At 47.1% G+C, this 21,517-nt stretch overlaps 1 protein-coding gene across 3 annotated transcripts in view; it reads left to right on the top strand.

The window, feature by feature from the left end:
- Positions 1 to 21,517, top strand: part of OSBPL10 (oxysterol binding protein like 10) — an 850,497-nt gene that overhangs the window by 302,878 nt on the left and 526,102 nt on the right. Inside the window, exon 1 of one of the 3 annotated variants that reach the window (XM_085630575.1) lies at positions 10,607 to 10,767. The exons of the other annotated variants lie outside the window; for them this stretch is intronic. The gene's annotated coding sequence lies outside the window, so the exon portion shown is untranslated. Of the gene's footprint in view, positions 1 to 10,606; positions 10,768 to 21,517 lie in introns of those variants that run through there. 3 annotated transcript variants of the gene reach the window in all.

Here is a 21,517-nt window from a genome sequence, read left to right as displayed (position 1 = left end):
TTTCATTGGAAGCCAGCCTGTTCTGTAGCTGACTTCTATATAGCTAATGCCCTTTATAAGTAGCTTCCTGGGAGGTAACCCTTTGGAGAAGACCAACACATGAACAGCGATCAAGTTATCCAAGAGGCTTGTCCTTTTGCGCACAGGATACCGCCTCTGCGGTCAGAGTTCGCAGTGGTCCTGAAGGCAGCAACAAAAAAGGAAGCAAACAGAGGTCTTGGACCAAAGATACTGTCTATCCATTTCTTGCCCTTCCCCTGGTTCTTCTGCAGTAAATAGCTGAGGCTGATGAGAGATTAGGGGTGGGACATCGTCTCAACCCTGCAGAATCATTGGGGGAAGGAGGGGTCAAACGGTGACTGATGCTCTCACTTCTGTTACTCCTTGGATTTTAGGTGAACTCACATCTATGGGCTAAGTACGGCCTTTCAAAGCCAGGGGGAATTTAGCATGGTTATGGGTCAGCTGGAATAACTTACATTTCTTAGGAATGTTCTCATCAGGACCAGACTGGCCCATTATCTCAAGGGGGGCTGGACCTATGGGTGGCTGGTTCTGAAGGCCCAGCGACGTTCTGGAGCATCTGTCATTCTCTGCAGCTCTCCCGAGTTTATTGTAACTGGCATAGCGAGGGCAGAAGCAAAGAGAGGAGTTAAGTTGAGAGGGAGGATGGTGTGAGAGCAGAGAGAGGGAGAAGAGAGAGTAGAGAAGTAGAGACAGAATGGATAGACAGAGAGAGAGTGAAAGTGTGTGGGGAGGCAAAAAGGACACAAGCTGCATGAACATTTTTGCCTGGGCTGCTTTTGGCACCCAGTCCAGCCCTGGTCTTCAATGTTCCCAGTCCAGCCACGGGTCTCACTATTCCCAGTTCAGCCACGGGTCTCACTATTCCCAGTTCAGCCACGGGTCTCACTATTCCCAGTTCAGCCACGGGCCTCACTATTCCCAGCTCAGCCACGGGTCTCACTATTCCCAGTTCAGCCAAGGGTCTCACTATTCCCTGTCCAGCCACGGGTCTCACTATTCCCAGTCCAGCCACGGGTCTCACTATTCCCAGTCCAGCCACGTTTCTCACTATTCCCAATCCGGCCACGTTTCTCACTATTCCCAATCCGGACACAGTTCTCACTATTCCCAGTCCGGACACGGTTCTCACTATTCCCATTCCGGGCACGTGTCTCACTATTCCCGGTCCGGAAACGGTTCTCAATATTTCCAGTCAGGACACGATTCTCACTATTCCCATTCCGGACACGGCTCTCACTATTCCCATTCTGGACATGGTTCTCACTATTCCCATTCCAGACACCGTTGTCACTATTCCCAGTCCGGACATGGTTCTCACTATTCCCATTCCAGACACGGGTCTCACTATTTGCAGTCCAGACATGGGTCTCACTGTTCGCAGTCCAGACACGGGTCTCACTTTTCCCACTCAGACACGGGTCTCACTTTTCCCACTCAGACACGGGTCTCACTTTTCCCAGTCAGACAGGGGTCTCACTTTTCCCAGTCAGACAGGGGTCTCACTTTTCCCAGTCAGACACGGGTCTCACTTTTCCCAGTCAGACACGTGTCTCACTTATCCCAGTCAGACACGGGTCTCACTTTTCCCAGTCAGACACGGGTCTCACTATTCACAGTCTATACATGGGTCTCACTATTCGCAGTCCAGCCACGGGTCTCACTATTCCCAGTCCAGCCACAGGTCTCACTATTCCCAGTCCAGCCATGCTTCTCACTATTCTCAGTCCAGCCATGGTTCTCACTATTCCCAGACCGCACACAGTTCTCACTATTCCCAGTCTAGACACGGCTCTCACTATTCCTAGCCTGGACACGGTTCTCACTATTCCTAGCCTGGACACGGTTCTCACTATTTCTAGTCTGGACACAGTTCTCACTATTCCCAGTCCAGACACGGTTCTCACTATTCCCAGTCCAGCCACGGGTCTCACTATTCCCAGTCCAGCCACGGGTCTCACTATTCCCAGTCCGGCCACAGTTCTCACAATTCCCAGTTCGGACACGGTTCTCACTATTCCCATTCCGGACACGTGTCTCACTATTTCTGGTCGGACACAGTTCTCAATATTTCCAGTCCAGACACGATTCTCACTATTCCCATTCCGGACACGGTTCTCACTATTCCCATTCTGGATACGGTTCTCACTATTCCCATTCTGGACACAGTTCTCACTATTCGCAGTCCAGACATGGGTCTCACTATTCGCAGTCCAGACACGGGTCTCACTATTCCCTGTCCAGCCACGGGTCTCACTATTCCCTGTCCCGCCACGGGTCTCACTTGTCCCAGTCCAGCCACGGTTCCCACTTGTATCCAGTCCAGCCATGTTTCTCACTATTCCTGATGCAGACATGATTCTTACTATTCCCAGTCCAGCCATGGTTCTCACAATTCCAGATACAGACATGGTTGTCACTTTTCCCAGTCCAGCCAAGGTTCTCACTATTCCCGATCCAGACATCGTTCTCACTTGTCCCAGTCCAGCCATGGTTCTCACTATTCCCGATCCAAGACATGGTTCTCACTATTCCCGATCCAGCCATGGTTGTCACTAGTCCCAGTCCAGCCATGGTTATCACTATTCCCAGTCCAGACACGGGTCTCACTATTCCCAGTCCAGACACGGGTCTCACTATTCCCAGTCCGGACACGGGTCTCCCTATTCTCAGTCCGGCCATGGGTCTCCCTATTCTCAGTCCGGCCATGGGTCTCCCTATTCCCAGTCCAAGCATGGTTCTCACTATTCCCGATCCAGACATGGTTCTCACTATTCCCGATCCAGACATGGTTCTCACTATTCCCAGTCCAAACATGGGTCTCACTATTCTCAGTCCGGACATGGGTCTCACTATTCCCAGTCCAGCCATGGTTCTCACTATTCCCGATCCAGACATGGTTCTCACTATTCCCAGTCCAAGCATGGTTCTCACTATTCCCGATCAGACATGGTTCTCACTATTCCCAGTCCAGTCATGGTTTTCACTATTCTCAGTCCGGACATGGGTCTCACTATTCCCAGTCCAGCCATGGTTCTCACTATTCCCAGTCCAGCCATGGTTCTTACTATTCCCGATCCAGACATGGTTCTCAGTATTCCCAGTCCAGCCATTGTTCTTACTATTCCCAGGCTTATGTGACCTTTTCAAACACTGCCTCTAAAAGGACTGCATCTATTGTTCATAGAGAGCCATCTGTGCAGGTGGCACTTTGAGAGCATTGCCATTCTAGGATTGTTCTTTCTGGACAGTACCTCATTTCTTTTCAAAAAGTGCACGTGCCGAAAGGATTTTTAAAGAGCCACTGCTGGTACTGCTGAAAGCCAGAACTGCTCAATACCAATGCTTCCTTTTTGTTGCAAGTTCTTCCTTTGTTACTGTTTAGCTATATTTACCTCCCTTCCCCTCCTGCCTTTCTCGCTCTTGCTCAGGGTCAAAGTCAGATGATGAAAATAAATAAGTTGTGGTCTCTAAAAAAAAAAAAAATGAGTGCTTCCGCCCACCCTCTGGTACCAGTGGCACGAATGAAGATCTGAGCGAACAAGGGGGTGTCATATCCTACAGCAGCATCACACATGACCCCTCTGGAAGGGATAGTTTTGTAAAGGCGAAATAAATCATTGTACCAGACTTGAATCTCCTGCTGGTTTTCATGTCTGAATTGTGAAGATACTCTACATGGGAAGCGATAGGTCACACATTTTTTCACACTTGTGAGGCTTTGCAAAATTGTATATTTGCAAGAGTTTATAAAGATGTTGCAAACGTTTTGTACGTGTAATTTTTACATGGTGTCCACACATTTTATGGTATGTACATTATGTCTGTAAGAGGTTTGCACCGATCGAAGCTACATCCAAAGCTGGTTTTCATGACATTTTGCAACTTTGTAAATCCCATCAAGACTTAGGCAGGGCTTGAAAAGGCTGCTAAAGTTTTGTAAAGAATAATAACAACGTGCACCGCAGTTTACAAGAGCGTTGCAAACGATTTGCAAACAAGTTGACATTAATTTCAATGCAAAAGGTTGCACACATTAAGCAAAGGTATGGTTTCATTGGTGTGCCCCAGTGGTCCAAGCCTAAAAAAACACAAATACAGAGTCGTGCATTGTTTAAGTGATTAGGTTTGCAACATTGAAATCCTCAAGTTTACAAAAGTTAGCAACTTAAGGTCCAAATAGACTTACATAACTATGATTTATTTTCCATGAAAACCTAATGTAAACTACATGCAGCGTAAGGTGTTTTTAACTCTCTTGTGGCTTTCGCTTTGTTTTCGTGATTTATTAGTTGCTTCAAATTTTAGTATGTAAGCCAGCAGTAACAAAGTTGCTTTTCTGCTCTACATTGTGAAATTCCGTTCAAGATATGGCTCATTGGAGTACATTTTGGGCAGGACAAATGTGTGTGTTACATGCAGTGGTTAATTTGTTAAAAATTAAAAAACAGAAAAGTGCTGGGTCAGTTTTACTTCTGATCCTGCTGTCAGTACCTGAATGCTGAGGGCACTGAATACCAAGGCTGCCTAGTTTTGATTCCACCTCTCGACTCAGTCTTCCACCTTCTTACACTTTCTGTCTCTTCATCTGATGAATACCAAGGCTGCCTAGTTTTGATTCCACCTCTCGACTCAGTCTTCCACCCTCTTACACTTTCTGTCTCTTCATCTGATGAATACCAAGGCTGCCTAGTTTTGATTCCACCTCTCGACTCAGTCTTCCACCCTCTTACACTTTCTGTCTCTTCATCTGATGAATACCAAGGCTGCCTAGTTTTGATTCCACCTCTCGACTCAGTCTTCCACCCTCTTACACTTTCTGTCTCTTCATATGATGAATACCAAGGCTGCCTAGTTTTGATTCCACCTCTTGACTCAGTCTTCCACCCTCCTACTCTTCCTGTCTCTTCATCTCACTGATGCATGCTCGTTTTCAGCCACCCTTACTTGTTTTGCTTCTGTTCTCCTATCTTTCTTTCTCCCTTTACTTCTTTATTGTCTCTCTCAAAGTCTTAGGTCGAAAAATAAGTCCCGGTTCCTAAAAAAGAGTGCCTGATGCTGACCTGCAACTACTGGCACAATGTATGCACTGGACCTGGGATTTAAAACACAGCATCACATGTGCAAGTTCTATATTCACAAAAATAAATTGTCCATTTTGAGAACTTCATGTGGTAGGCCATGAGCTACAGGGCATGCTTAGAAAAACCAGCCGAGAAGCCCATAGGAGGGAATATTCTGCTGCATGGCTTCAGTGGCGTAACAAAACTTGAGGCCCCCCCCTGCAAAGTACAGGGAGGGCCCCCCTCCAGACTCACTCAGGAGGTCTCTGCTCAGATAGGGTGCTTAGGGGGCCCCCTGGAGCTCTGGGACCGACCTGCACTGCGGGGGCTGTGGGGGCCTTTGTCACTGCATAGCTGTTTGTCGTTCTTTGTCTAGGGTTAACTTCTCACTTGTATTTTTGTAAATGTTCCTGTGTAGCAGTGCTTGATTTGTAAAAATATAAGTGCCGGGGCCCTCGTCAGTGGGTCTCTGCCACTTGGACCATCATTTGCACTGCCAATGACAGTACCAACACAAATCCTAACAATCGTTTTACCACTTTCTCAAGGCTTGAACGTCTCAAGAGTCAGTCCGCTCCAATAACGTCTGGTACCAAAAAAGTTGAGAAATCCTCAGAGCCCCAAGGAAGACGGATGAATGGTTCAAGTAATTTTTAATCAAGAAAACCAATTCTAAAGTGCTCTCAATAAAGTAAAACAATTACTTGATCCATTCATCCATCGTGTTTGGGGCTCCAAGGATTTCTTAACTTTTTTGGTACCAGACGTTATTGGAGCCCTGGCGTCAGTGATCTCAGTACCGTCAGGCCTCATCAGTTTGGTCACGTAGGTAGCCTGGTAGGGGTGTCTGAGCAATTGTGCCAATGTTTTGCCAGGACGTTCACCCTCACTGTACTTGCGTGCCTTGGCATATTTCCAAAGGTATTTAACTTCTCGTATTGCGAGTTCGTGGAACTCATGTAGGAGTTTCGACCTGTCTCAAAGATGGCCAGGAAGTGTAGTATTAGTTACAGTAGAATCTAAAGAGCAAACTGCCTTCTCTACCTTAGTGAGGGCCTGTCATATGCTACGGAGAATGCCTGCATGTTTAGAAATGCAAATTCCCCTAAAGTAGGCCTTGAAGGCCTCCCAGAGGACAGAGTGCTTATCAACTGTGCCAGAGCTAGTAGAGAAGTATTCGATGATGGATTTACGCACTTCGGACCGGAAGTCTGTGTCGTTCAGTGTGTCTGTAGGGAGGCACCACTGACAGACTGAAGGTGTGTGTGAAGGTATCGCTAGTGAAAGAACCACTGGAGCATGGTCAGAGAATGTGCGGGGTAAGTGTGTAATCGTGTGCAGCCACAGGAGAGAAGTGTGAGACAATTACCAATGGTTTTTGCGAGTCCAGACATTGTGCGGGGCTGAGTAAAAGGTATATTCACGTTGGCAAGGACACTTATGGCACCAAGCATCACTGAGGTGAAACAAATCAAGCAGGTCCAATAGTGTCTGGTGCGATCCAGGCTTAGTAATGAGTGGAGAGCCAGTAGAGTCAAGGGTAGGGTCACAAGTTAAATTAAAGTCACCGCCCATCAATATGTGATCAGCCCGATAGGAGTTTACCTTGACAGATAGTTCCAAGAAGAGATCAGTGGAGTCAGTGTTTGGGACATAAACATTGATGATTAGGTTTGGCCAGCCCAGTAATTCTCCGAACACAAAAAGATAGCTCCCAGCTAGGTCAGCGTTGTGGTTGAGAAGGCGAAAGGGGACCAATCTATGTATCGGAATGCACACCCCATGTGAATAAGAGCTACAGAACGAGAAATATCGGTGGGGGGCCCAAGTGGCAGCATAAGCACAATCAGACCGTGGGGCCAGGTGTGTCTCCTCGAGGAAGGTGACTTGGATAGCATGACGATGCAGGTAAACTATAACTTGTCTACCCTTTCTCAATATTCCATGACATTCATGAAAGGTGGAACGACAAGGGTCGAATATGTTATAAAAAAAGGAAATCGGCTCTGTCACATCCCCTCCAAATCTCCAACTGTAGCACCATAATACATGAGCAATGCTGATCAAACAAACAAAAAAACCCAATAAACCTTTCCCCCCAGGCACTCCAGCCATATAGAGAACTGAAGAACCCACAAACCCTTGCAAACAACATCAACCCAGATGTGTTGATGTACACCAAGGGAGGGTGACACCGCCATGGAGAGCATGCCCAGTTGTGCCATAAATGATGTAGCGAAATACCAGATACAAATCGGAATGGGCCCATTACAACATAATAGGGCAGCAAATAAACAGAATTAGAGGAGCAGTGCAACCTCTTCAATAAGAGAGAAAAACAAGAGACATTTATGAAAGAATTACATAGAGGCCAAATATGGAAATGTAAAACATTATACACCGCAAAGCACACACAGTGTTTCAGGTTCCTGGCCTCTGGGAGAGGCCGGAGGTGAGTTAGTGGGTGACACAGCACTGGAATTAGCAGCCGTAGAGTACCTTCTGGAGGTATAAGTTTTGCAGAAGCACATAACTTCGTCAGGAGTGTTAAAGATATGATGTCGGTCATTTGCTTCGACACAGACGTGCCGGGTACAGCATACCATATTTTAGGACTAACTTCTGAAGAGCGCGCTTGGCATCCGTAAACTTTTGCCTGGCCTCTTGAACCATAGGTGTGTATTCCGGGTACAGCGATATTGTAGAACCTTGATACTGTAATTGACCTTTGTCTCTTGCCAGCTGCTGTGCGGTGTCATCGTTGTGAAAGTTAAAAAGCTGAGTGATAATCTGCCTTGGGGGCGCACCCAGTTTCGGGCGAGGACCAGGCGTGCGATGAGCTTGTTCTACTACGAAAGTGTCTGTGAATGACTGCTTGTCAAAGAGGTCAGACAGCAAGTGTTCCACAAAAGTGTCCATATGGCCAGTATTTGTGGACTCTGGAATGCCCTCTATGCAAATGTTGTTGTGGCAGGTCCTGGCTTCCAAGTCCTCATTATTTAGCAGCGATGGTTTTCAGGATGCGTTCAACGTGTTCAAGGTGCTTCGTTGTAGTGGCGTGGTCGTCTTCCACCTGTGAGATACTGTGCTCCGTAGCCTCTATTCTGGCACCGTGGCGCTCCAGTCGCTCATTTATGGTAACCATATGATGTGTTAGGGGGTCGTACCTGGAGTCAATAGCCCTGAACCCGGCACTATGTTCAGACATGATGGTCGCTGTACCATCCAGAAGTGGATCAGCAGTTGCCTGGTCAGGGGCATCCTTCGAACCCAAAAGTGAACGCTGGCATTGCCGTGTCTTGGTGGTTTCAAAATTAAGCTGCTTGGGATCATCATCATTAGGGGAGGAGGGTACGGCACAGCCGGACAGTCCAGACAACAGCGGAGAAGAGAGGTTCAGTAAGAGTCAGGATGTGACCTCAGGCAAGAGTTAGGCGCTGTAGCTGGAATCAACTGTCGTAAGGGAGGGATCCATCCGCCACCAAAATGTGACTCAAAACACTGTGCGTATGTCCCAGGCACCAGCTTCCGCAGTCAGCCTCACAGCTCAGAACTGACTGTCAGGTCGTCTCCAGCAGGTAAGTAGTGCCAGAGGATGAAGGGGGAGAAAACCCTGTCAAAGCACCTGTGCAACAGGTATTGGAGAGCAGTGGGTCCGCACTAGGGAGAGGACTGGGCCAGCAGCAACAAAGGGGGAGAGAAGCGAGAAGGCCTGCACCCGTGCAGGCCACTCACAGCAATGCAAGTGGAGGCAGGAGAGGCCCGTGTGCAGACAGCGATTCGATTTCCATTGCGGGTCGTGATGTGCAGTGTTCGCTCCGGACCCAAGCCGCAGATGCGTACTCACCAGGCCGAGGGCCGGAGGGAGCAGGCGCTGCAGCTCCAAAGGTCATTCCTCCCATTCTGACACACCAGCGTGGCATAGAGCATAGGAGCAGTGATCCGGCCTTCAAGTCACTGCTCACGGCGCCGCCCTGCCCTCAGGCTCATCCGCTGGCCATGTCCCTGCAGGACCTCTGAGGACCACATCAGGCTGCACCCGGCAGCGAACTCAGAAAAGGTAGAGAAGGGTCAGCGGGTGGCGATCCTGGAGGCATGCACAATGGGCCTGAAGGTAGTAAAGCCATGGCAGGAGGGTTGGTACAACTGCCTTAGAGAAGGCAGCAGTCTGAAGCCTTGAAGGTCCCAGGAGGGTTGGTCTGCTGTCTTCCCTCACAGGCTCACCTTAGGTCAGCCAATGAGGGAAGGCAGCAGTTCCAATCTCTCACAGAGTGTGATGGGCTCATTGAGACTGCTGACCCCCCGCCCCACTCTATGACGAGGTGTCACTGAATGATACTTAGCCCTGGGCACTTCGAGATTTAAAACTGAAGCGCCCAGGTGCGATTCAATTGGTGATACTTCCGGTCGTCACAAGGTTGGAGGGCTTTATGGCACTTTTGCCAAGCAGAGGAGGTCACGTCCACAGGGCTATGAAATCCTCAGCGTTGCAAAGATAAGCTCAGGCAGCCGGAAGTCTGCTCTTTTAGCGATGTCTTGCTCCTGGCTGCCTGACCTGATTAAGAAAAGTGTCTGTCAGGCTAACCTTTGTTCAGCATGACATACTCTTCTGGCCTGGAAAAAGGTGGGGGTGTGGCCCCCTGAGCCCATACGGATGGGCTGCTGCTAACATGGACCCCAATAGAATCAAGGAAAATGGGTCCACTTAATCCTAAGTAGGTAGTGAAAGATAGAATTGGGGGAAGGAGTCTGATAGCCAGTTGTGTAATGAAAAATGATGGGGCTCCTCTACAGAATGTGAAGAGGGGCCCCTGAGTATCCCATATCTCATAGGTTCTTTAGTGTTGGCAGAATACAGCCCTTCTGAAGGATTTGGGGGCCCCAAAAGTTTTGGGGACCTCCCTGCACTGCAGGGGCCTGTGATACGCCCCTGGCAGTGGGTCACCTACATCAATAGGCCCTCGTTTCCTAGCTGTACTTTTTCGTTAGGTCTAAGCTCTCACTTCCGTCAAGCCATCTTTGTGTCAAGAGCCTGGCAAGGAATGGCTGGGTAGTATTATTAGAACAGCAGCCAGCCCGCTCACATCACTTATTTGTGCTCATTTTTGCTGAGCTCAGCATGGATCATGTCTGCACCAGCAGCAAACAGCCCCATGTTCGCATCTCCAGCACTGACTTAGTTGTTGTTGTGCGGGTCCACTGCTCTTCTTCCCCAGGAAACTAAGCTCTTTATCAGCAAAACTCAAAATGTCTGCCAGCGCGCGAGTCACGCTCCGTACGTCACCTGCGTACGGAATCCTGGCAGCCGCCTTATTTGTATTCCTGATTTCCGGTATCCCGTTATTACTTTAATAAATATACAGCACTAAACCGCAACTGTAAAACAAAGATCGGAATCAGTCACTGAGATAACAAAAAATGAAATGTTATATGTGAGAGGAGCCTCATAAACATAGCCGAGATATGATTGAAGATGAGTCATCTCGGCACAGGGAGAAAAGAGGATTCTATTTCTTTCCGTGTATTTATGTTTGCCTTGCTGTGATGAGCATTTGCGCCTGCATGTCACCTGCCAGCTGCTGGTGAGGTAGCTTCTGCTTTGTACACCCGCTGCACAGAATGAGTGTACTCGGGCCAGCTCAGACGTTCATCCCTGTGAGGTTACAAAACAAGAAGCTAAGTAAGTACTTATTGAAATGACCTCATTTAGAAGACATGGTCCCTTTTGAGTGAGATTCCTCGTAGAAGAGCTTCGGCCAAGGAGATCTGGAGCTTGACTACTTTTTAATTTTTATTTGATACGAAGGCTGTTGCTTAATTTGTAAAACAAATAAGTGCAGGGTTCCAAAGATTAGGAACCTGCAACCCAGGGGTGTAAGGAAACTTGAGTGGGTCCCCTGCAGAGTACATGGAGAGGGCCCCCCATGCACCAGACCCAATCAGACGCTCTCAGCCACTGCCCCTGCAGAGTGCCGAAGAGGGCCCACTGGAGCTCAGGGGGCCCACCGCTGGGGCTAATGTTCAGCCACTGATGCAACCAGATGCCGGGGTTGCAAAGTAAACAAGCATTTGCAATGCAATCAGTCTTGCCTTTGGGACCTTATATGTATTTAGCTATGCAGCACATTAGCCTGGGTGCCGAAACATCTACTGTTCTTTAACATGGAGGGAAAGTAAGCCCCAAACTGCGTGACACGCCAGGTATGGGAACACATGGAGAGAAATATTGCCTTTCAGCGGGAAATGGTATAGTCCAAAGCTCTGTTTTTAATATAAAAGCAGGGACTTCGGTGGTCCTATTTCTGAAAATACAGGATTTGAAAAATATATTATTGTCTACGGGTGCTCGAGGAAGACAATTTCTATGGACTGGAATCCAGAGAATGCTAAAGTGATTCTGGTATTTTACTGTTCTCTGCTGGTCGTTTTCTATCAAGACAGTTAAATAGAGGCAGTGAACAGAAAAAAAGTCCCTAAGCGGAAGCAGACAAGTCCTAGGGCCCACAAACTACATACACATTTAAGTACATACTAAAGTATATATACTAAAGTATATAAAGTATATACAAGAGGTCTCGAATGCTCGACCTAAAAAGCTGCCAAGTCTTGATTCCATTTCATGACTCTCTTCCACCACTAAACAGTTGCTGTCTCTTTCGCACATGCAGGTTCTTTTCCATCCCTATTTTCTCGTTTTGTGTCTGATTTTCTTTTGTTTCCTCCTTTCTCTGATTTCTGTCTTTCTTTCTTTGTATCTGGGCCAGAGACTGATGATGAAAATTAAGGGGGTGATTTAGAGCTTGGCGGACAAGGTACTGCATTGCAAATGCAATTGATTACCCTGTCCATCAAAGTAATGGTCCAGCTGCCCAATTTAGTTTCGTCGGGCCATCAACGTTCTGTTGGTGGAGCCGTCCAGTACACTGGAGATGTCATTGTCACCATCGATGGAAAGTTTCCACTGATGGCGTCAGAGGAACGACATTACACTGGGTGGACTGTGTGATGTCCTGTTTAGGTCAAGCATTCGAGACCTGTTGTAATTTATCATGTTGGCTTAAAGCCATTCCCCTATTTTTGATTTGCTTGTTTCAGTGTCCTTTAGAAATCCTTGCTTGCTAATGGTCAGCCCTGCTTCTTTGTTCCTTCTTTTTCCCTTCTGTTCCTCTCATGCAGCAGGGATTAAGTGCTGTCTCATTCCGCTATGGCTCTTTATCTGTTCTTGGGGGGGGGGGGACTATTTTTTTCTTTGTTTCCTGGTCTGTTACTGTTTGCCTGTGTTCAGCTTTGGAGACAAAGCTGCTTACATGTTAATATATAATTCCTCCCTCCCATCTCCTCTTAATGCCACAATTGTGTCAGTACTGCCTTCCTCTCTGTTCCCCCCGCTCTGTTGATAGTATTAATTCAGCCTTTTTCCACTTTTCAATTTGTTTGGCAGTTGGGCTCGTTTTTGGTAGGATATTTGGTTCATTTTTGGGCTTCCTTTTACGGGGGATTGGGCTTCTTGAACTCTTGATTTATTTGTAATTATTTCCTTAGTGCACTTTTCACGAGTGCTGCTTATGTCGCGCTGCCATATGCACATCCCAGAACGCAATGCTAATCCTCCTTTGTTTTTACCACGGCCGCTTTTGCACACACTGTAACTATTATATAGATTTGAAGAACCTCTCGCGATTTCTTAACAATGCCAAAAAGTTTTATCTACACGCGAACATTCAAGTTTTCAGATTTTAAAAATTAAATAAAACGTCTCCAACCCGCATTTAAACATTAACGATTGAAAAATGCAATGTACAATGTAGTTAAACTTCGTCTTTGCTATTTCAGTATGGCGACTGGAACTTATACTTGCTGCAGCAGAGCCGTTTTCTATGTCCATTATCATCCTCTCCGCTCTACTTTCGATTATCTTTGGTAGTTTAAGTGCGGCATGCCGGATACTGGAGGAAGCGATTAATAGATGCATTTGCTGTTGTCTTGTTGTTTCTAGTTGCTTTCTGATCAGTGTATAGATCAGACACAGCGCCATCATGTCCTCCATTACAAGTTATGTCCCTGACCTTGCCAGCACAGCTGGCGTGATGTCCGAAAATAAAATAGAGAGTTACGTGTGGACCTGGTGCCAGGATTGGTATCACGTGACAAAAGTACCTGTGTGCGTGCCGTTTGGATGTTCGACTCCCAGCGGTGACAAGAGCTCGTAGTAGGTTTTCACTCCTCCCAGTGGCGGATATGATGGAGTTCTATACTGCAAGGAACGAAATGGACTCACTAAGCACAGGTGGGTAGTAAAACGTAGGAACGAGGTGTACCGGGCTACGTATCCCTGCACCTTGGTTGTTTCGCCACTAGTTACTCTTTTAATCAATCACTCTCCCGACCCCTCCTAAATCTGTTCTACATCATTGGCACCACTCTGCGGTATTCAGGAACATAACTTCTGGGTTGAATCTTGCTAAGTGAAGAGTGGTCTCCAAGTGCTAAATTAAGTAAGAGGTGTACTTTGGAACGGGTGGTGCGTCTCGTGTGACAAGAAAATATTTCCACACGAGCAGTTTCCAGCATCAATTTAACCGATTACAAACCCTGCCCTAAACTTGCCTCAAAGACTCTCCCAGTCCAATTTTTAGGTCTCGGCTAGCGAAGGCTGCGCTTGCGCAGTCTCGTTCGCGAGATTTAATGACTTGTGGTAGTGGGGCTTTAACCCGCCCCTCTTCTCTCCTCTTCTCCATTGGCTGGCCTCTGAAATGCTGGTCAGCCATTGGAGAAGAGGATTGTCTCTCCAAACAAGCTCCGTCCTTTTGCGATTCGGGGCGTGTTTTTTCCGATTCTTTCTCTGGGCGTGTTTGAGAAAGAAAAACACCCCCGAATCCCAAAACGCCGCTGCATTTCTCCGAGGCATTTCTGCTTCACCTCGGAGAAAGGCGGTGGTGTGCTCATCCTCTCCCCCTGCTCTCGGGCAATCCATGTGCTGTTTGCCACACGTCGGACCCTGCGTGCAACCCTGCTCACCTCTGGTGCTGATCTTGCTGAAGATGTCCCTATCGAGTGGTAAGACTGTTCTTATCTTCTTCACCCCACCGACATCTTCACTCGGCACTGATCACACCACGCTTCCCGCACCTCTAGCATGCTTTTCAACCCTCAGCATTAGTGCGTGCCTCTACTTTTTGTGAACTCGCTTCCTATGCCTCACGCAGTGCTCTGCCACTGTTTACGACTGTTGTTGTGGTTTCCGCTGACATATACGCTACTTTGAGGCGCTTGTTTTCCACAAACAAAGACGTTTAAAGCTGTCTCGCGCAAGCTCGTGCATGTGCAGCACCAGGCCTCAATCTGCCTAACCTGCCTGACTTAATATGTCACCCCTCGACGTTCTATTCTCTATTGGCGCAGCTAGCTGGCATTTCGAAGCTGCTACTTAGCAACAACACGGCTTTGTGTTCACAACCTGCTTGGTGTCTCGTAGCACCGCCTCGTTTTGCTCCTGCGACCTATCCTTCATTGCTGATCACGCTGCCGATCGCGCTGCCCATATTCAGCTACAGCGTCATTGGGGGTGGGATGAAGCGGGGTTTCCTCCATGTAAAAGTCATTCGAGAGGCAATAACCTACAGTTACCTCTTTAAAAATGTAGTTCATGACTCACGCATGTACGGTCCCCGCATTCGAAGACACGCAGTTGTAAATCTAATCTCACCGAATAATAACTGCTCTGTAATTATGACCACGTGTAAAATCACCACAGTGCAAGTCAGAAACTAAATACCTTTCTTTCCACCCGCCGCGTGAAAGACTGGGATGTCGCATCACCGAGGTGAAGTATCAGAAGGTAACTGCGTCATTGGGTGTGGGTGGGTGGGATGAAGCGGGGTGGGGGTTGGTAGGCTCACGAGCAGGCGCCATGATTTCTCGCAATGTGAAGCGACTCCTTTACCGATTTCTTTTTATTATGTACAACAATTCTAATGAGTTTATTTTAAAGAAGAGCTCGCTTCCATCAACCACCCCTCTTCCGTGCAAAGCAACCGCCTTCCTTCAGATCCCAAGTACCCCATTTTTTAAATTATTATTTTCAAATACCTCGTTACTGGACTTAAAGGAAAATATATGTATCTGCTAGCACCGTTTTACCGGTTGATGCATATTGTTTCATCAGTTATGACTGGCCATTCAATGGAAAATGCAGTATCGAGGGGATACTGTGAATGATCTCTAATATTTTTCTGTTTGTTTTATGTTTTCAGTATGCAGCACACATCATTCTGCCATTCGTTTCTTAGTATTGTCTGGATTACCTATATTGCAGAGTTTTATTTTATATAACGCGAACTTGACCCGAATCCAATCAGGTATCAGAACGCTGTTCAGTGTCATTACCGAGACTCAAACCCAGTTCCCTGGGCTCCTTGATGGTGGAAGGTTTCTCTTAATCTAGAGCCTGTTGAGGGGTTTGTCAGTTGATCCTGCAAAAAGTAAATATGTGGCTCTGTGTGTGTGGCTCTGTGTGTGTGTGTGTGGCTCTGTGTGTGTGGGGGTGGCTCTGTGTGGGGGTGGCTCTGTGTGTGTGGGGGTGGCTCTGTGTGTGTGGGGGTGGCTCTGTGTGTGTGGCTCTGTGTTTGTGGGTGGCTTTTTTGTAGGTGGCTCTATGCGTGGTGGGTCTGTCTGTGTGTGGGTAACTCTGTGTGTGTGTAGGTGGCTCTATTTGTGTGTGGGTTGCTCTATGTGAGTGGCTCTGTGTGGGTGGCTCTGTGTGTGTGGTTGGCTTTGGGTGTGTGGCTCTGTGTGTGGGTGCAAATGCAATAGGTCTCGCATTTGAGAGTGATTAAGCTATTGACATTGTAAATAACAATGCTGTTTCTTTAAATGTTTTAAAAACAAAGACATAAACAAAAATAATGTCATGAGCAATGCCAATAGCTTTAACTTTAACAATGCCGAGACCATTGCATTGTAAATGCTGGTTGGGTTTAGTTTTCATGGCAAGTTCTTTCCCGTGTCTGAGGCGCTGCCCAGAATAGCAAAATAGCGATGGGCCATGGCCTAATGGCTCCCCCCTCCTGGTGCTCCAGACTGCAGGTGCCGCTTCTGTGCAGCACTGGGTATCAGAATGTGAGGCAGAGACTCTGCTCTGCCAAATCCCAGTCCTCGCTCCACCCAGGGAGTAGCTTGCTAAAATAATTATCTCTTAAATCCAGTGCTTTAAATGGGCCGGTACTCGCCGGTACTGAGTACCGGCACTTCCAAATTTTCTAGCCGTTCGTACCGGCACTTTTCTTTTGTCAGGGAGAGTACCGGTACCCTGATTGATGGCACGGCAGGCTCAGGTTCGGTATGTCCTCCAACACAGAGAATCTCGCAATCGCACTGAGGGTCTGAAGTAGACATTTGCAGGGACGCTGCTAAAGTCTAGAGGCGCCCCTTCGAATTTACCCACACTGCAGGGGTTTGAGAGGGCTTGCATCACGCTGTGATTAACAGTGCAGGGTCGACTCTAGGCAGAGCCTGCACTGTTAATTAGGCGTGCAACGAGCATTCAGGTGAAAGTGCTTTAGCCATCCCCGTCAGGTGCGTGAAATGGCCTAGGCTGGGACTGCGGTCAGTAATCCAGTCCCATTAAGAGGTATTGAACTGACCTTACAAAAGCGAGTGGCAGTGCAGCACAATCCTACACCTTCCTCAAAGCCGGTTTTCTTTTCATGTTAGTTTTTTTTCAGCCCAGGAGCTGCTTCCCTTTGTGTGCGCCTCTAACACGAATGGCTGCATTTACATAACAGAGAGAGATCCATGGGTGTAAAGATAGCCCTGCCCAAAGAGCAATGAATAGCAGGGAACGCTGCATCTCCAGGAATGAGCTCACATTACTACTGACAATGGTTCTGGTTGGGGGAAACCGAGAAGAACATACAAAGAAGGGGGAGGGAGGAATGTAAAAAGTGATGTGACAGGTTAGGATTGACACTTTTGCAGATTAAAAATACCAGATATGTGTTCAGTTCTGAAATCGGAGCTTAGAAATGGCATTTTAAAACAAATTTGTGTAAAGTTAAAAATCTGCTGTATTTCTTGTTAACTTTAATAAAAAATAAAATGTGTATATATATATATATATATGTGTAAATGTTAAAATATCATCCTGTTTGGCTTTCATTTTGTGTAATGATTAAGCCTGTTTTGTTTACATAAACACATTTCTTGTGTTTTAATATGTGCTGCAACTTGCATAGAAGTCATTATGTATAATCATGTCTTGCCCTTAGCCCCGCCCCTATCCCCGCCCACTTGCTACACCTCTAGCTCATTTTAATGAGTACCTGCACTTATTTTTACCCATTTAAAGCACTGCTTAAATCCCCCACAAAAAAGAGAAAGTAAACTAAAAACTCTTACACAGGACAATAACTCAGCAAGGGAAACAATGGTTTCATTAATGTGTTGCCATAGCTTTAACATGCACGCTGAATATTTGTTTTTTTTCTGGTCAGTTTCATATTAGACTGTTCTCTGATTGTCCAGGTTACACTCTGTTTATTATCCCATTGGTGGTAATCGTTTCTAGCTTCATCTTTTGGGGTTTTTGCAAACCCAAACTGATCCTGTTTTTGGATCACTAAATTGTGCTAGTATGAGGAGTTGTTGCTCAGAACCTTCTTATATTTCTTTTCAAGGTAGAACTTGCATGTAAAATACTTGCGAGGTACCAGGGCAACGCTGGTGTCACTTTCAGGAAATGTGCGTGTAATGTTGTAGAATATATGCAGGGACATTAGGACCGGCGCACCAAGCAAAGGTGGGAGGGGAGAAAGGAAGCAGAACAGGAGGAGCTAGGAAAGGGAGTTAGAAAGAGGGAAAGGAAGGAGGCAGACACATGTGGAATAAAGCTTCACTAATACTATGTACCTGGAGTAAGTGTCATTTGTTTCAGTGCCACCACAACACTACAGCTGGCGACAAAGGTGGTCGTTGGACCTGGCTGCACACCGTGGTGCCACGTCGAGCGCTCCGTTGCCTTGGAGCTGCCTTGCTGTACCGAGACCCGGGAGCCTACCCCGGTAGCGTGTTCCTCCTGCTGCCATGATTGATTGCTGTGGTGCCGCACTGTCATCCTGTGCATGCGTACTTGTGTGCCGATTGCTGCAATTTCAGAGGCGACCCGGGAGCCCACCCTGGTTACACAGGGTCCCTGCTGCGCTGCTCTCACGTTTACTGTCCTGTCCTCCGGTATCCATCTGGGCGTGCTGGTGTCTGTCCAGGCCCCGGTGGCTGTATCTGCCTACAAGTAGTGCCTGCGTGCCTGTTCTGCCTGCTGTGCGTGCTCACTGGGCTGTTTCCACACTGCTGATGACTTCTGCCTTAGTTTCTGGCCTGAACTCTCGCGAGGAGTGAGACTGGCCTCGTGGCCATCTTGAGGTCAGGCGCCTCATCCAATCATCTGTCATAATTCTTAGGCGGCCATTTTTAAGTCAGGCACCTGCATGGAAGTTCATCCAAACTGCTAATAAACACACAAAAAAGAAAAAGCCCATACAAGAAAGAGTGGAAAACACATTTTCATCCATTGTATCCATGAAGACTATCTCTAATAGTGGTAGTGGGCGTTCGTATACTAGCTGTTGTGCCCGTTGCATTCCTGAGTCCCTCGTTGCTGCTCCTGGACCCTGCCACACGTGCTGTCATTATCTACTTTGCTGCATCTGCGCCAGGTGATAGTCTACCTACCTGCCGCTCATTTGCATAACACTACACCATGTCTTGTTCTCCAACATCAAGACAGCGCCATGCCTCCCTTGGCACCAGCACCAGGCCAGAGTCCCCTGCATCATCGTCCCAGACAGGAGGCCACAGACTTGCCATGTTGGGAGTCCCTTTTCTATGCCCGCCGGAACCCCTGGTTCTCATATCTGGGGGAGGGATGGGCCTTCGCTGGCAGGAATGGATAGAAGACTTTAAGGACTTCATGAAAGGTTCGCATGTGACTGAGGATCAACAACTTATTGCACTACGCAATCTAATTGGGAAAGATGTTGGGCAGATTATAATGGAACTTCTGGCTGATTCTGCATCATCCTATGCGGATGTGCGTGAAGCACTGAACAGAAAATGTCTTCACAAAAGAAATATTGATATTGAACGTTACACCTTCAATCTGTCTTCACAAGAAAAAGATGAGTCTATGGGAGAATTCATCACGAGCCTCAAATGTTTGGCTCGTTACTGCACGTTCGACTCTTTCACGACGGAAGACGCTCTTCGCTTTCGAATCATTGAAGGATGTGAGTCTGAGTCTTTAAGTAGACGCCTTTTAAAGAAAAGTTACTCCCTTGATGACATTGAAAAAATTACGTTAGTCAATGATCAGTCAGAAGAACACGTCAAACGAATGGAAGCAGGAAGAGGTGAAAAACTAGAACAAGCATTCCGGCTCCAATCTCGTAACACAGACAGACATTCTTCTGCAAATCAACGATCATCGAGGTCCAAGGTTCATTCTCACCATCCAAGGCATCGTCGCAATCCCAGTCGGACTGATAAAAGACAGGAGCGCCAACTTAAATGTTATCGCTGTGGATATGATTTCCCTCACACTGAGACATGCCCTGCATTAGGTCAAAGATGTAGGAAGTGTGGAAAGGACAATCACTTTGAGAACGTTTGCAGAGCATCCTGCAACGACACTCACAGACAATCAAGACAACCCAATACTCGTCATCATGCCAAGGCAGTGTGGGACTGCAGAGATCCTTCCACCAGCTCATCACGGTCCAGCCTTCGCTCTCATGTCACGTACAAATTGCGACAATCAGAATCTCGAGAGTCAAGGTCACTTTCACCAGTATCGCAAGACAGTGACGAATATGTCTGCATGGTCGCGGATCCCGACAGGCTGAAGAAATATCCGCGACTCCATCTTCAAATGGGCAAACACATGGCCAAGTTTGTACTGGACAGTGGGGCATCCCTCAACTACATTTCAGTTGCAGAATAGAATAATATGAATCCACAACCGCACCTGCCCAAAGCGGCCGTGCGAGTATATACATGGATGTCGAAGGTACCTCTCCCTTGTCTAGGACAATTTCAGACTGATCTCACATACAAAGGTAGGACCATTCCAGCTCGCATTCATGTTATTGAAGATCCTGAAGCAGATTGTCTTCTTAGCTTGCCCACGGTGGAACGATTTAAACTAGTGGAAATAGCGCGTTGATGACGAACCTGACATTGTTCACAAGTTTTCAAAATTATTCACCGGGCTCAGGAAGATGGTTTATTTTCAAGTTCGACTGCACATAAATAACGTGTGACACCCATAGCACAACATCACAGGAAAATTCCATTTAATCTTCAGCAGTCCGTGGAGGAGAAATTGCTGACATCATTGAGAGAACGTCAGGATACACCCCTTGGGTCTCTTCAGTGGTTGTAGTACTGAAGAAGGGATCACATGGCAAAGTACGTCTCTGTGTTGATATGAGAGCACCCAATACCGCCATTGAAAGGGAGAGACAACCGGAACCTCATATCAGTAATATGATCACGTCGCTAAATGGGGCGCAAATCTTTTCCAAACTAGATCTCAATAAGGGCTATCACCTGCTTGAACTTCATGAAAAATCGAGATATATCACAACGTTCTCAACTCACCAAGGCCTGTTCAGATACAAACAGCTCAGTTTTGGGGTTTCGTCTGCAGCTGAGATCTTTCAAGAAGCAATCAGAAGGGTCATTCACCACATTCCCAACACACTCAACTACAGTGATGACATTCTCGTGTATGGAGCGACGATACAAGAACATAACAAGGCGCTGGACCGGGTATGTCATGCTCTCTTGGACGCCAACCTTACATTAAATAAAGACAAATGCGAATTTCACAAATCCACACTGAAGTTTTTTGGACACGTCTTCTCGGGTGCAGGCATTAGACCTGATCCTGAAAAGATTGCAGCGTTGAACGATACCCCTCGACCCCAAGATGCTGGGGATGTGCGTTCATTTCTAGGCATGGCAAGCTACTGTGCACGTTACATCAAGGATTATGCCACTTCACTTTCAGTTACCCTCTGAGAAAATTGACCAAACAAGGCCACCCATTCCAATGGACTACTAGATGTGATCAAGCCTTTCACTCGATTAAAGCTTCTGTTGAGTCAGCCAATAATCTAGCTTGTTTCAACCCTCAGCAGAAAACTGAATCACTGTGGATGCCAGTCCCGTGGGACTTGGAGCTTTATTGGCTCAGTATGATAAAGATGGTGATCGATATATCGTAGATTATGCCAGTCGGAGCCTAACAGACACAGAGAGAGCATACGCCCAGCCTGAAAAGGAAAGCTTGGCGGTAGTTTGGGCCAGTGAGCATTTCCACATTTTCATCTATGGAAAACACTTTACGCTCATCACGGACCATCAGGCCCTACTAA

This window comes from Triturus cristatus, chromosome 10 (assembly GCF_964204655.1).
Source record: "Triturus cristatus chromosome 10, aTriCri1.1, whole genome shotgun sequence".
NCBI classification, from domain to species: Eukaryota; Metazoa; Chordata; class Amphibia; order Caudata; family Salamandridae; genus Triturus; species Triturus cristatus.
The sequence above is the reverse complement of the archived record's forward strand: the minus strand, read 5'-3'. Positions and strand labels throughout refer to the sequence as shown.